Genomic DNA, 16836 nt, shown 5'->3' with positions numbered 1-16836 from the left:
AGTATTCCATGCAAATGGACACCAAAATCAAGAAAGAGTAGCTATTCTTATATCAAACAAAACAGACATTAAAGCAACAACAGTTGAAAATGACAAAGAGAGACATTATATAATGATAAAAGGACTAGTCCAACAGGAAAATATCACAATCCTAAATAAATATGCACCTAACACACTGGAACTCCCAAATTTATAGAACAATTTCTAATCGACAGCAACACAATAATAGTGGGAAACTTCAATATTCCATTGATAGCACTAGACAGATCATCACGGCAGAAAGACAGATCATCAAGGTAGAAAGTAAACAAACAATGGACTTAAACTATACTCTAGAACAAATGGATTGAACAGATATTTACAGAACATTCTATACAACTGCAGAATATACATTCTAATCATAAGCACATGGCTCATTCTCCAAGATAGACCATATGATAGGCCACAAAACAAGTCTAAATACATTTTTAAAAATTGAAATTATATCAAGTACTATCTCAGACTACAGTGGAATAAAATTGGAAATAAACTCCAAAAGGAAATCTCAAAACCAGGCAAATACATGAAAATTAAATAACTTGCTCCTGAATGATCATGGGGTCAGCAATGAAATCAACATAGTATTGAAAAAATGCTTTGAACTGAACAATAATAGTGACATAACCTATCAAAACCTCTAGGATACAGCAAAAGGAGTGCTAAGAGGAAAGTTCACAGCATCAAATGCCTACATCAAAAAGTCTAAAAGAACACAAATGGAAAATCTATAGTCACACCTCGAGGAACTAGAGAAACAAGAACAAATCAAACCCAAACCCAACAGAAGAAAAGAAATAACAAAGATCAGGGCAGGATTAAATGAAATTGAAACAAACAAAAAATAATAGTAAAAAAGATAAAGGAAAAATTGCTAGTTGTTTGAAACGATAAACAAAATTGATAGGTCATTAGTGAGATTAACCAAGAAAAGAAGAGAGATCAAAATAAGCTCAATTAAAAACAAAATGGGAGATAGATACTACAACTGATACCATAGAAATACAAAGATCATTCAAGGCTACTATGAACACCTTTATGCACACAAACCAGAAAACTTAGAGGAGATTGATAAATTCCTGGAAAGATAAAACTCTAGTTCTAGAGTAATCCAGGAAGAAATAGAAACTTTGAGTAGACCAATAAGAAGCAGCAACACTGAAATTGCAATAAAAATCTGCCAAAAAACCGGGACCAGAGGGATTCACATCTGAATTGTCAGATATTCAAGGACGTATTGGTACCAATCCTATTGACACTTTCCCACAAGATAGAGAAAAAGGGAATCCTTCCTAAATTATTCTATGAAGCCAGTACCACCCTAACACCAAAACCAGGAAAGGACATAACAAACAAAACTACAGACCAATATCCCTGATGAACATAGATGCAAAAATCCTCAACAAAATACTAGCTAACCAAATCCAACAGCATATCAAAAAGATAATCCACCATGATCAAGTGGGTTTCATACCAGGGATGCAGGGATGATTTAACATATGCCAGTCAATAAATGTAATACACCACATAAAGAGAATGAAAAACAAAAATCACATAATTATCTCAATAGATGCAGAAAAAGCTTTTGACAAAATCCAGCATTGATTTATAATTAAAACCCTCAGCAAAATAGGCATAAAATGGACATATCTTAAGGTAGTAAAAGCCGTCTATGACAAACCCACAGTCAACATTATATTGAATAGAAAAGTTGAAAGCATTTCCCCTGAGAACTGAAACAAGACGAGGATGCCCACTTTCACCACTTCTATTCAGTGTAGTACTGGAAGTTCTAGCCAGAGCAATCAGACAAAGGAACAAAATAAAGTACATCCACATGAGGTAAAGAGGAAGTCAAACTGTTGCTGTTCACTGATTATAAGGTCTTATACCTAGAAAACCCTAAAGACTCATCCAAAAAGCTCATAGAACTGATAAATGAATTCAGTAAAGTTTCAGGATACAAAATTAACGTACAAAAATCAGTAGCACTGTTATACAACAACAGCAACCAACCTGAGAATAAAATAAGGAACACAACTCCTTTTACAATAGTTGCTAAATAAACAAACAAACAAACAAACTTAGGAATATACCTAATCAAGGAGGTGAAAGATGTCTACAAAGAAAACTACAAACCTCTGCTGACAAAATCATAGAATACACAACCAAATGAAAACACATCCCATGCTCATGGGTGGATAGAATCAATACTGTGAAAATGACTATACTGCCAAAAGCGATCTACAAATTCCATGTAATTCCCATAAAAATACCACGATTATTCTTCACAGAACTAGAAACAGACAATCCTAGAATTCATATGGAACCAAAAAAGAGCCTACATCGCCAAAGCAAAACTAAGAAAAAGAACAAATCTGGAGGCATCACATTACCTGACTTCAAACTATGCTATAAGTCTATAGTCACCAAAAGAGCATGGTACTGATATAAAAACAGGCACATAGACCAATGGAACAGCATAGAGAACTAAGAAATAAAGCCAAATACTTACAGCCAACTCATCTTCCACAAAGCAAACAAAAACATAAAGTGGAGGAAAGGACACCCTATTCAACAAATGGTGCTGGGATAATTGGCAAGCCATATGCAGAAGAATGAAACTGGATCCTCATCTCTCACCTTATCAAAAAACCAACTCAAGATGGATCAAAGACTTAAATCTAACACCTGAAACCAAAAAATTCTAGAAGATAACATTGGAAAAACCCTACTAGACATTGGCTTAGCCAAAGACTTCATGACCAAGGACCCAAAAGCAAATGCAACAAAAACAAAGATAAATAGATGAGACTTAATTAAACTAAAAAGCTTCTGCACAGTAAAAGATATAATCAGCAGAGTTAACAGACAACCCACAGAGTGGGAGAAAATCTTTGCAAACTATGCGTCTGACAAAGTACTAATATTCAGAATCTACAAGGAACCCAAACAAATCAGCAAGAAAAAAACAATCTCATCAAAAAGTGAGCAAAGGACAAGAATAGACAATTCTCAAAACAAGACTTAAAAAATGGCAAACAAACGTATAAAAAATGTTCAACATCACTAATTATCACGGAAATGCAAGTCAAAACCACAATGTGATACCACCTTACTCCTGCAAGAATAGCCATAATCAAAAGATCAAAAAATAATAGATGTTGGTGTGGTAGTGGAGAAAAAAAAAAAAAAGAACACTTTTACACTGCTGGTGGGAATGAAAGCTAATACAACCACTATGGAAAACAGTGTGGAGATTCCTTAAATAACTAAAAGTAGATCTACCATTTGATCCAGCAATCCCACTACTGGGTATTTATCCAGAGGAAAAGAAGTCAGTATACAAAAAATATACTTGCACACGCATGTTTATAGCAGCAGAATTCACAATTGCAAAAATATGGAACCAGCCCAAATTCCCATCAATCAACAAGTAGATAAAGAATGTGTGGTATATGTATATACCATCGAATGCTACTCAGCCATAAAAAGGAACAGTGTAATGGCTTTCACAGCATTCCTGGATGGAATTGGAGGCTATTATTCTAAGTAAAGTAACTCAGGAATTGGAAAAAAAAAAAAAAAAAACATTGTATGTTCTCTCTTATATGTGGGAGCTAAGCTATGAGGATGCAAAGGCATAAGAATGATGCAGTGGACTTGGGGCACTCGGGAAAGCGTGGGAGCGGGATGAGGGATAAGACTAAACATTGGGTAGAGTGTATACTGCTAGAGTGATGGGTGCACCAAAATCTCAGGAATCACCGCTAAAGAATTTGTTCATGTAACCAAACACCGCCTGTTCCCCAAGAACCTACTGAAATAAAAAATAAAAACTAAAAATAGAAAAAATAAAATTGGGATATACAAATAAAAATTTAAAATAATGAGTGCACACAAAAGAATAGGCAGAGCAATAGAGCAGCATAAATCATTGAGACATATATGTAACTTGATTCACTAGATATAGGAATTTAGATTTTGTTGAAAGCGGCATTTTAAATCAGAGAGGGAAAGGAATTTCTTACTAAGTGGTATTGGTAGAAGTGACTAATAATTTAAGAAGAAAATAAAACGAATTCTTACCTCACTACTTATACTAGCATACAACTAATAAAATGCTAGAAAACAATGTGTGGTTTTAAAATACTTACGAACTTTGTATTTATTTATTTATTTATTTATTTATTTTTTGAGATGGAGTCTCACTCTGTCACCCAGGCTGGAGTGCAGTGGCGCGATCTCAGCTCACTGCAAGCCTCACCTCCCGGGTTCATACCATTCTCCTGCCTCAGCCTCCCAAGTAGCTGGGACTACAGGCGCCCGCCACCATGCCTGGCTAATTTTTATGTATTTTTAGTAGAGACGGGGTTTCACCATGTTAGCCAGGATGGTCTCGATCTCCTGACCTCGTGATCTGCCCGCCTCGGCCTCCCAAAGTGCTGGGATTACAGGTGTGAGCCACCGCTCCCGGCCTACTGATGAACTTTTTAAACACAACACAGAAGACCAAGAATGCATAAAGGAAAGCATAGCTACATGTAGCTACATAATTCAGTATAAAACTCTTAATCAAATGAAAAACCATAGATTTTGTCTTCTAGTGTAATCCCGCTTTACCTGTCACCCATAAAAACCAGCAATGTTATTTCTGTATCTTCATTCAAGTCATTGATAACGTCACTAACCACAACCAAACCAAGATCAATGTCCTACATCATGCTACTAAAAACCTTGCCCCATGGTGTCATTGTATTTTCTATCAGTTATGTTCCAGTAACTTTCCAGTTATTTTCCAGTAAGTAGCCAATTGTATAAGCACTCAGATTGCATATCTTTATCTTATCTATAAGATTATGAGAGCCCTATTTAATGACTTGATAAAGTACAAATAAGTTTTCCCCACTTCTTTCAAATACTCACCCAGCAACTAGATTAAACATAGAAAATAAATCAGTTTTATTTACTGCGTTCTTAATCATCACATACTGCCTCCTTTCCTGTGTGCCCCAAAATCCTAAAGCGAACAAGTAATAGGAGATTTTGTCAGTTCTACCTTCAACTTTATTACTAATCTACCCTTTTCTCACCACGTGCATCACTATTACCCTGGTCTGAACCATCTTCGTCTCTTACTTGAAATACTACAGAAGCTACCTAACTTATCTCCATACTTATATTTTCCTCTCTTAATACAGATATCAAAATTACCATTTCAAACAGTCATAGCAATCCATTTCTTTGCTCAAAGTCCTCTAACACCATAGAAGAAAATTCCAAGCCCTAACTATGACCTACATGTCCCCATACAGTCTGGCCCCTGACTCCCTAATCTGACATCATCTCCTACTATACCCCTCACTCACTCCACTCTAGCCACCATGGCTTTCTTGCTGTTCTCCATACATAACAAGTTCATTCCTACCTTAGGGCCTTTGTACACAGTCTTCCTTCATGGATAGCTCTTCTCCAAGATTTTCACGATTGATAACTTCTCATCATTCAGTTCTGCTCAAATGTCATTCATTGCCTCATATATCTTCCCAGATCATCCTAATAGCTCCTCCCTCCGGTAGTACACTATATTGTCTTACTCTGATTTATTACTATCATAGAGTTTAACATCCTCTGAGATTATATTTTTAAATAATTTACTTGTTTCTCATGAGTCTTCCTACTATAATGTGATATTCATGAAGACAGAGTCCATGTCCATTTTACAGCACCATATCCCCAATTCCTATTATGCTGCCTAGCACGTAACAAACGCTCAAGAAATATTTGTTAAGTGAATGAGTGAATAAAATAAGCCAATGACTGAAGTAAGTCACGGCAGGAATAAAGAAGTTTATAAATTAAAAAATTGATTAAGCTATAGTGATATTAATTCAATTTCATCCTCTTTCTTACATGCTAAAACTACATTTTTGCTTTGTTCCGTGACTCTGGGAGACATCTTTTAATAACTACAAACATTTCTCAGATCCCAAAGAATGTACCCTATTGTGCTTTCATATCATAATCTTCTCTCCCTTCTGCACCTCTATCATATTTGTCTAGAAAGTTTTGAGTAGCAAGATAAGTAAATGACTATAGTTACCAGCCTTGGGACACTCAGCTCATTATGCAAATGAAGTAAGCCTAATATTCAGAGCATGCCACATCACTTTCTATTTTAAAGCCGTATATTATCATATGATGAAATTAAAATAATAGTTCTCAAATGATATTAATAACCAGGAGAAAATCCATGAAAAATATATAGAGAAAAGATGCTTAAATAGCATATTACTAACTAGTTTGATCCAAATAGCTCTTATTGGAACCACTAAATATTGTATGATTTTGCCTGAATACATATTTCATTTTAATCACAGAATAATGCGGCAATTGCGGTACAACATTTATACCTTCCTTTTGAAGGAAAATGTCTTTTAATATTAATTGTTATAAGAATAGATGAAGCAGTGTGGCAAAGCATAATTGCAAATATATTAATATTTTAATAAAAATTATAATTGTCAGCCAATTTGTATTAGATAAAACTGAAAAATCATTGAACTTTTCTTTCAAATTAATAAAATTGTCTCCAATCTTTACACTATTCTGGCTTATTAATACATTTCTTATTTCTTTTGGAGAATGCTAACAATCGTGCAGATAAAGTAGTTGCAGCCAGATCTGTTCTTCTGAGGGGTCTCAGGGTGTAATGAGAGGAAAAAATAATTTGCCAAGAGTCAGAAAGAATACTTGGTTTCAATGTCTAGACCTGCCACTGCCTTCACATGTAACATTTAACAGATTGCTCTAACTCTTGGATTCTGTTTAGTTGTCTCTAAAATGGGGTTACTAATATCTACCTTCTAAGGTTTCTATTTGAATAAAAAGTAAGAGTAATAAATATATTTTATTAACTTTGCTTCACCAGCAAATGTGTGGGACTGAAATTTTCTCTGAAGGAACAACTTGCAATTACATAATGACATATAATGTTTCCTTGATACCATTAACTGTCTTCTACTGTTTAAGAAATAAAAACTTAATATGCATGAAGGACATTATGAACCATAGTCAATTATCAGCTGTATAGCTTCATAATATTTAATCATGTCACCATTTATTGGTACGCTATTCATTTACTCATCAAATATTCATTGTACAACATTCATTTAGTCATAGCAGACTGAGCTCTTGTTTCTGTTTCTGCTCCTTGAAATCTCACTAAAGTTATGGTACACACAAATGGAAATGGTACAAATCCACAAAGACAAAGAACATGGTAAAGGAGACAACAGATAAAGATGTCACTGCATTTTAAAGATTGGTAGCAAAGTGGTTAGTGATTTAGTAAAGACCAGGGAGCTGAAATTGAAATATCTGCAGACAAGAAAGAGCAGCAGCAAGAAGTCAGTCAATTTGACTGCAGAACCCCAAGAAGCTCAGGTTTCGTGGCAACAGCTATAGCAGAAGGTGATATAAGGAACAGGGCTGAAAGTAGGAGAATTGTATGAAATTTTGTGTACAGCAGAGTTAAGCTCCTCACGTATCCTGTTCTCCTCTTCAACTCACACACCCTTCCCTTGGACAGGATTACTATACATACTGACTTGAGGGTACCATTTAAATAAAGAGCAAAGTTCACACACGATCATCCTAGAATGAAAAACACCATTCGACAAAGCTTGCCTATGCCCACAGAACTCCCAATTCATGTTTTAATAATTATTTTTAAGTATAAAATTACATGAAATTATCTCACATGAAAGAGACAAAAGGACTTCAAAACAGAACATTTCAAAGGTAAAAAAGCAACCTATTAATGCTATTCTTGAAGAAAGAGGAGAAGATATTGTATAAATCATTCATGAAACTGGAACAGGATGATATAAAAAGTGATCAGAGAACAAGAAATAACTCTTAGGAATGTGTGTGCTTGTGTGTATTTGCATGTATGTCAATGTGTGTATTTAATATATATTATTTAATTTATTATTATTATACTATTTATTTATTATTTATTTAATATATATTATATATATAAATTGAAAATTTCTTCGAAATATAAGACAATAAAGTTCAAATTTTTTGCCAAAAAGTAGGGTAAAAATATAAGCCTGGGTAACAGGAAAGAAAAGGTTAAAAAATTAAAGGATCAATTTGTGAGCCACAATATCTTCCTAATAAGACTAGAGAGGTGAAAGAAAACGGAGGAGTGGAAATTGTCAAACATCTATAATTGAGAGTATTTCCTAGAACTGAAGGGCTTGCCTTTTCAGATTGAAAGTGGCCAATGTAATAAATCCAAAAGGCTTATAGATAGGCACATTGAGGAATTTTAGATCACCACTTCTATTTGTTTCCTACTTTAATTGTAACAAAGTGTCACAAACCTGATGGCTTAAAACAAAAAAAAAAAGTTATTCTCTCATATCTCTGCTGGGAAGCAACTGAAATCGGTTACACTGGGCTAAGTTCAAGATACTGGCAGGACTTTTATCTTCTGGAGTCTCTCAGAGAAAATTTGTTTCTATAGCTTTTCTAGCTTCTGGATGCTGTTTACACTCCTTCCCTCATGACCCTTTTCTTCCTTAACTCCAACTTCTTGCTTCTGTAATCACATCTCCTATTTCTCTAGGCACATCTCTTTGACTGGGTGTGGCAGCTCAAAACTGGAATCCCAGCACTTTGGGAGGCCAAGGTGGGAGAGTCACTTGAGGCCAGGAGTTCAAAATCATCAAGATAAGCCTGGACAAAATAGTAAGACCCTATCTCTATAAAAATGAAAAATAAAAAAGAAATTAAGCTAAATTAAAAATCCCTCTAATTACCTCTTGTAAGGATCCTTGTGATTATATTGGACCCTCCTAGATAATCTAGAATAATCTCCCCATCTCAATATCCTTAATTAAATCACCTCAGCAAGTCCCTTTTATCATATATTTAATATGATAACAGTTACATGATTCAGGAATTAGGATGTGGGCAACTTTCAGAGAGCATTATTCAGCCTACCACACAGCCATAATGAAAAATATTTTTAAAGCCTTCTAGGGATGGGATAGATGGTCAAAAAATGTAATAAGAACCAGAAATCTGAACATCATCAGAACTTGCAACTGTACTACTGAAACCTGGAAGTGGGGAGAAAGACTCTGAAGTAGAATTTCACGCTCAGTCAACCTATAAATTAAGAGATTTTTAGAGCTGCAAAATCTCTAGAAATTCACCTTGCCCACTTCCACTGAGCATATGGCTTAACCCTAACAAGATAATAAACTAGGCAATAGGAACACATGAGATCTAGGAAAGAGGCCATCCAACCTAAGAGTGAGATGAGAGAAGTCCCAGGTGGTGGTGAAGGGAAGTGTCAGAATGACAGTTTGGTTGCAGGTTTAGGGAGCAACTAATACAGACTGAAGCCCAAGAGATGGTGAGCTTGAGTTGTGAGGAAGAATTCCTAAAAAGTAGAAAAGAAGAACTGATAGAGTGACAAACTATTCAAGAATTTGAATACAATTTTGAGCAGAATGCTACGGTAATGTTTGGGATTTTGGAAAATCAGGTAAAGGTACATGGAAAATTAAGCTAGTAAAAAAAAATCAGGCATATTCCATACCAGACAACACAAAATGATACATGAAAAGGAATAAAATAATTGTACACTTCATAGTTCAGCAGTGAGTAATATTTACATGGTAAAAATGTAATAATTCACTGCTACTTTAACCAAAAATTTTGACATAAGTATTTTGGGAAGATAAAGGTGAGGAGTGGAGGTTGTAACATAAAGAATTGTACAGATTATGCCAATAATTGAACCCTTGTAAACGGATGGTAAGAATGTAAATTAGTACAGTCACTAGAGAAACAGCAAAGAGGTTTTTAAAGCTTAATAATATAATTTTCATATGATCTAGTAATCCTGTGTTTGGGTATTTACCAGAAAGATTAATTTGTCTAAGAGATGTCTGCACATTCTGGAATATTCATTGCAGCACTACTCAAATGGTGAAGAATTGAAATCAACCTAAGTGTCTTTCAACAAAAGAATGGATAAAGAACATGTGGTACATATACACAATAGAGTGCTATTCAGCCTTACAAGTGAAGAAAATTCTGTCATTTGTGACAACATGGATGGAATTCAAGAACATTATGCTAAATGAAAGAAGCCAGGCACAGAGAGACAATTACTACATTATCTCATTTATATGTAGAATCTAAAACAATGAAATCAGTAGAAGCAGAGAATATAATGCTGGTTACAGAGGCTGGGGAGTGGGGAGAATGGGGAGATATTGGTCAAAAGGTGCAAAGCCTCAGACTTAAGGAATTAAGGTTTTTAGGATCTATTGCATAATGTGGTGAATACAGTTCATAACAGTGTATTGTGCATTTCAAGCTAAGAGAGTACATTTCAAATGTTCTCATCACAAAAAAAAGATTTGATGTGTCGGATATGCTAATTAGCTTGGCTTATTTCATATTGTGTTCATAAGTCATCACATTGCTTTGTACCCCACATATACAAAATTTCAAATTGTCAATTTATATAAAAATAAAAAATAATTTATATTTCTATCAACAGTGTACAAAGGTTCCCTTTTGTCCACATTCTTGCCAGTAGTATCAAAACATCTCATGTATCCTGTAAATATATACACCTACCATGTACCCACCAAAATTAAAAATATAAAAAAAAATAAAATAAAATAAAAATAATGATTGATAATTCCATAAATATCAGCACATGCTTATTCTTTACAAAAACTAGAAGTAAATACCAGAAGAAAGAGTCAAAAGTCTCTGAGGTATGTGGCTTAGGTTGAAGAGGGCTGTGACAAGGGACTGCTATATGTTGTTATGTCTGTTGGTACTACTTTGTTATCTCAACAATACGCATGGATTCCTTTAGAAAATAAAAGTAAGGCACTACCACAAAGAAACATTAATGGAGTACTTACTTTAAGTCAGACACCATGTTAGGGTCTGGGAACATTGTCACTATGGCAGTTCCCTGCCCACATGTATCTTTGCATTCCTCTCAGTGGCCTTGTCCTCGGTGCTGTACAAATCCCTGGCTCTAAAGATTTCGTAGTTTTATGAGACAGATCTGAATAACATTTTTATGACCTGATATTCAATAAGCACTTTTATCCCCTAAAACAGTACACAATTTACATTATGGTAATCCAGAACATTATACAAAAATTATTTAAATCCAAAAATAACCTATGAGTTGTACTGAAAGCACAGCTTTGCTCTATTCTCCCTACAAAAAAGCATTTGCAATAGGTTTTGATAATCAATAGGCTTAACCTATTTCACATTTATATTTTATTGTACATTAATACAGTTTGGATCACTACACTCAGCCTGAAAGTAACTTTGCATCCTTTAGTTACGCTGCTCTGAAATTCTTCTTCTAACTGCTAGGCTCATGTCATTAATAATAACAACAGCTACCAATTATGGAGCATTTAATCCATCCCAGACAGCATGGTAAGAGATAAATATGTGTTACTTCCATTGATTTTCACACAGTCCAGTGAAGTAATAACTATTATATTTTCATTCTAAAGACACATCTGAGGTTCAGAAAAATTAAACAATTTGCAGTTACAAAGCTAGTGAATGAGTCAGGATTTGTACCCAGACTGTATGGCTGAGAAGCAAACACTAAACTATACTTACTGACTTTCAAACATTTCAGCGGCTCCTGCCGGGTGCAGAGGCCGAGGCGGGCAGATCACTTGAGGTCAGGGGTTCAAAACTAGCCTGGCCAACATGGTGAAACCGCATATCTACTAAAAATACAAAAATTAGCCAGACGTGGTGTGGACACCTGTAATCTCAGCTACGCAGGGGGAGGCTGAGGCAGGAGAATCGCTTGAAACCAGGGTGTGGAGGTTGGTTGCAGTGGGCCGAGATTGTGCCACTGCACTCCAGCCTGGGCAACAGAGTGAGACTCAATCTAAAAAAAAAATATATATATATATATATGCAGTGCCTCTTCACTGACTAAAACTTCAAATAGGAACTCTCCATGGCCCAACTGCTTAAATAATTATCTTTCCAGTGATCCCACTTTGACCTAGTTTCCCCCTAAATGCCATGCTAATATCCATCTGCACAAGCTTGTAAAAACTATTATTATTGACAAACAACTTTTTTTGTCATCAGGTATTACCCTTCCTATAAAATTATCTATTGTATGATAACATAATGGCTATGTCATTCCACTGTGAAATCTTCATATTTTCAAACATATATGGAAGAAGTTAGAAGTAAGTCATATCCCATATGGTATTTTTATGGACATATATATTCAATATTAACTAACTTGCAGACTCTCAAATGTGTAGATCATATTGTATCTGATCTCTACACAATTCAGGAGAAGTTGAAGCACATAGTATATGCTCAATCAGCATTCCTTTAATAGAATTGGCAAAAGGGTTAAATAATTGACTTAAAGCAGTTGACTTGCATTTAATTACTAAGGTTGTTAGGTACAAAATAAATTGACAGAGTATCTTATGTATTTTGTTCATTTTGTTCAAGACACCACACACACACACATTTAGGTAAAAGAACAGTGATCTGGTGAAGTCTTTCTCAACATAGTAATGTGGCTTAAATTATCATATACAAGAAGTGGTAAAATTTAGATCTACCAAGAGCTCATTTCTAAAGCCAGATTTTCAATATCTATAATTTACTAGCATTCTAAAAATGAACACACACAGATGACAATTGATAGCATTTATACCGACACATTCATACCCCGTGCTGAAATTATATCCTCAACACTCTGACACCCTGCCTCTGCTCCAGTAATGTATTAGTCTATTCTCATGCTGCTATTAAACACATACCTAGAACTGGGTAATTTATAAAGGAAAGAGGTTTAATTGACTCACAGTTCCACATGGCTTGGGAGGCCTCACAATTATTGTGGAAGGCAAGGAGGAGAAAGGTACATCTTACATGGCAGCAGACAGGAGAGCATGTGCAGGAGAACTCCCCTTTATAAAACCATCAGATCTTGTGAGACTTATTCACTTTAACGAGAACAGCATGGGAAAAATCCACCTCCATGATTCAATTACCTCTCACTGGGTCCCTCCCACAACACATGGAGATTATTACAATTAGAGGTGAGATTTAGGTGGGGACACAGAGCCAAACCACACCATTCCACCCCTGGCCACTCCCAACTCTCATGTCCTCACATTTCAAAACTAATCATGCCTTCCCAACAGTCCCTCAAAGTCTTAACTCATTTCAGCATTAACCCCAAAAGTCCACAGTCCAAAGTCTCATCTGAGACAAGGCAAGACCCTTCTGCCTATGAGCCTGTAAAATCAAAGGCAAGTTACTTACCTCTTAGACACAATGGGTGTACAGGCATTGGGTAAATACAGCTGTTCCAAATGGGAGAAATTAGCCAAAAGGAAGGGGCTATAGGCCCCATGCAAGTGCAAAATCTAATAGGGCAGTCATTAAAACTTAAAGTTCCAGAATGATTTCCTTTAACTACATCTCTCACATCCAGGTCACATTAATGCAAGAGATGGGTTTCCACAGGCTTGGGCAGATCTGCCCCTTTGACTTGCAGGATACATTTGCCTTCCTGGCTGCTCTCAAGGCTACCGTTGAGTGTCTGCAGCTTTTCCAGGTGCATGATGCAAGTTATCAGTGTATCTGTCATTCTGGGGTCTGGAGGATAGTGGCCCTTTTCTCACAACTCCTGTAGGCAGTGCCCAATTGGAAACTCTGTGTGGAGGCTCGCACCCCATACTCCTCTTCCACGCTGCCCTGGTAGAGGTTCTCCATGAAGGCACTGCACCTGCAGGAAACTTCTGCCTGGAGATCCAGGCATTTCCATACATCCTCTGAAATCCAGGCGGAGGTTCCCAAACCTCAATTCTTGACTTCTGTGTACCTACAGGCCCAACACCACATGTAAGATGCCAAGGCTTGGGGCTTGCATCTACTGAAGCAATGGCATGAGGTATACGTTAACCCCTGTTAGCCATAGCTAAAGCTGAAGAAGCTGGGATGCAGGGCACCACGTTCAGAGGCTGCATATATCAGTGAGGCCCTGAGCCTGGCCCATGAAACCATTTTTCCCTTATAGTCCTCTGGGCCTGTGATGGAAGAGGCTGCAGTGAATGTCTCTGACATTCTTTGAAAACATTTTCCCCATTGTCTTGGTGATTAACATTCAGTTCCTTATTACTTGCACAAATTTCTGCAGCAGGCTTGAATTTCTCTCAAGAAAATGGGTTTTTCTTTTCTATTGCATCATCAGGATGTAAATTTTCCAAACTTTATGCTCTACTTCCTCTTGAATGCTTTGCTGCTTAGGAATTTCTTCTTCCAGATACCCTAAATCATCTCACTCAAGTTCAAAGTTCCGTAGGTTTCTAGGGCAGGGGCAAAATGCCACCAGTCTCTTCACTAAAGCATAAAAAGTCACGTTTGCTCCAGTTTCCAACAAGTTCCTCATCTCCATCCGAGACCGCCACAGCCTGGACTTTATTATCCATGTCACTATCAGCATTTTGGTCAAAGACATTCAGTAAGTCTCTAGGAAGTTCCAAACCTTCCCGCATTTTCCTGTCTTCTTCTGAGCCCTCCAAACTGTTCCAACCTTGGCCTATTACCCAGTTCCAAAGTTGCTTCCACATTTTCAGGTATCTTTAAAACAGCACCTCACTACCTGGTACCAATTTACTACATTAATCTGTTCTCACACAGCTAATAAAGATGATATGGTTTGGCTGTGTCCCCACCCAAATCTCCTCCTGAATTGCAGCTCCAATAATTGCCACATGTCATGGGAGGAACTCGGTTGGAGGTAATTGAATTATGGAGGTGGGTCTTTTTTGTGCTGTTCTCGTGGTAGTGAATATGTCTCATGAGATCTGATGGTTTTATAAAGGGGAGCTTCCCTACACATGCTGTCTTGCCTGCCGCCATGTAAGAAGTGACTTTGCTCTTCACTCACCTTCCCCCACGATTGTGAGGTCCCTTGGCCATGTGGAACTGTGAGTCTATTAAACCTCTTCCCTTTATAAATTACCCAGTCTTAGGTATGTCTTTATTAGCAGCACGAGAAGAGACTAATACAGTAAATTGGTACCAGTAGAGTGGGGTGCTGCTGTACAGATACCTGAAAATGTGGAAGCAACTTTGGAACTGGGTAACAGGCAGAGGTTAGAACAGTTTGGTGGGCTCAGAAGAGTATAGGAAAATGTGGGAAAGTTTGGAACTCCTAGAGACTTGGAGGGTTCGGAAGACAGGAAGATGTGGGAAAGTTTGAAACTTCCTAGAGACTTGTTGAATGGCTTTGACCAAAATGCTGACAGTGATATGGAACAATAAAATCCAGGCTAAGGTGCTCTCAGATGCAGATAAGGAAATTATTGGGAACTAGAGTAAAGGTCACTCTTTCTATGCAAAGAGACTGGTGGCATTTTACCCCTGCCCTAAAGATCTGTGAAAATTTGAACTGAGAGAGGTGATTTGGGGTATCTGGCAGAATAAATTTCAGAGTGGCAAAGCATTCAAGAGGTGGCAGAGCATAAAAGTGTGAAAAATTTGTAGCCTGATGATGCATTAGAAAAGCAAAACCCATTACCTAGGTAGAAACTAGAGCAGGCTGCAGGAATTTGCATAAGTAACAGGAAGCCAAATGCTAATCACCAAGACAATGAGAAGAATATGTCCAGGGCATGTCAGAGGTCTTCATTGCAGCTCCTCCCATCATGGCCTGGAGGCCTAGGAGGAAAAAATGGTTTCCTGGGCTGATCCCAGGGGGCCCCTTCTCTTTGCAGCCTCCAAACATGATGCCCTCTATCCCAGCTATTTCCGCTCCAGCTGTGGCTAAAAGGGGTCAATGTACAGCTCAGGCTGTTGCTTCAGAGGGTGCAAGCCCCAAGCCTTGGAACCTTACATGTGGTGTTGGGCCTGTGGGTGCACAGAAGTCAATAATTGAAGTTTGAGAATCTCTGCCAAGATTTCAGAGGATGTATGGAAATGCCTGGACTTCCAGGCAGAATTTTGCTGCAGGGGCAGTGCCCTCATAGAGAACCTCTGTTAGGGCAGTGTGGAAGGGAAATGTGGGATGCAAACCCCCACACAGAGCCCTCACTAGGGCACTGCCTAGTGGAGCTGTGAGAAGAGAGTCACCATCCTCCAGCCCCTAGAATGACAGATCCACCGACAGCTTGCACTGTGCACATCGAAAAGCTACAGACACTCAACGCTAGCCTTGAAAGCAGCCAGGAGGGGGGCTGTACCCTGCAAAGCCATAGGGGTGGATCTGCCTAAGACCATGGGAACCCACATCTTGCATCCATTCAACCTGGATGTGAGACATGGAGTCAAAGGAGATCATTTTGGAGATTTAAGATTTGACTGCCCCACTGGATTTCAAACTTTCATGGGGCCTGTAGCCCCTTATTTTGGCCAATTTTTCCCATTTGGAATGGCTGTATTTACCCAATGCCTGTACCCCTCTTGTATCTAGGAAGTAACTAACTTGCTTTTGATTTTCCACGCTCATAGGTGGAAGGGACTTGCTTTGTCTCAGATGAGACTTTGACTCATCTGATTATTACAATAATCCCCACGTGTTGTGGGAGGGACCCAGTAGGAGGTACCTTAATCACGGGGGCAGGTTTTTCCACTGCTGTTCTCATGATAGTGAATACGTCTCACAAGATCTGATTGTTTTATAAAGGGGAGTTCCCCTGCACACAATGCCTGCCACCATGTATGATGTCC

The sequence above is a fragment of the Gorilla gorilla genome, chromosome X, assembly GCF_029281585.2.
Source record: "Gorilla gorilla gorilla isolate KB3781 chromosome X, NHGRI_mGorGor1-v2.1_pri, whole genome shotgun sequence".
Taxonomy (NCBI): Eukaryota; Metazoa; Chordata; class Mammalia; order Primates; family Hominidae; genus Gorilla; species Gorilla gorilla.
The sequence above is the reverse complement of the archived record's forward strand: the minus strand, read 5'-3'. Positions refer to the sequence as shown.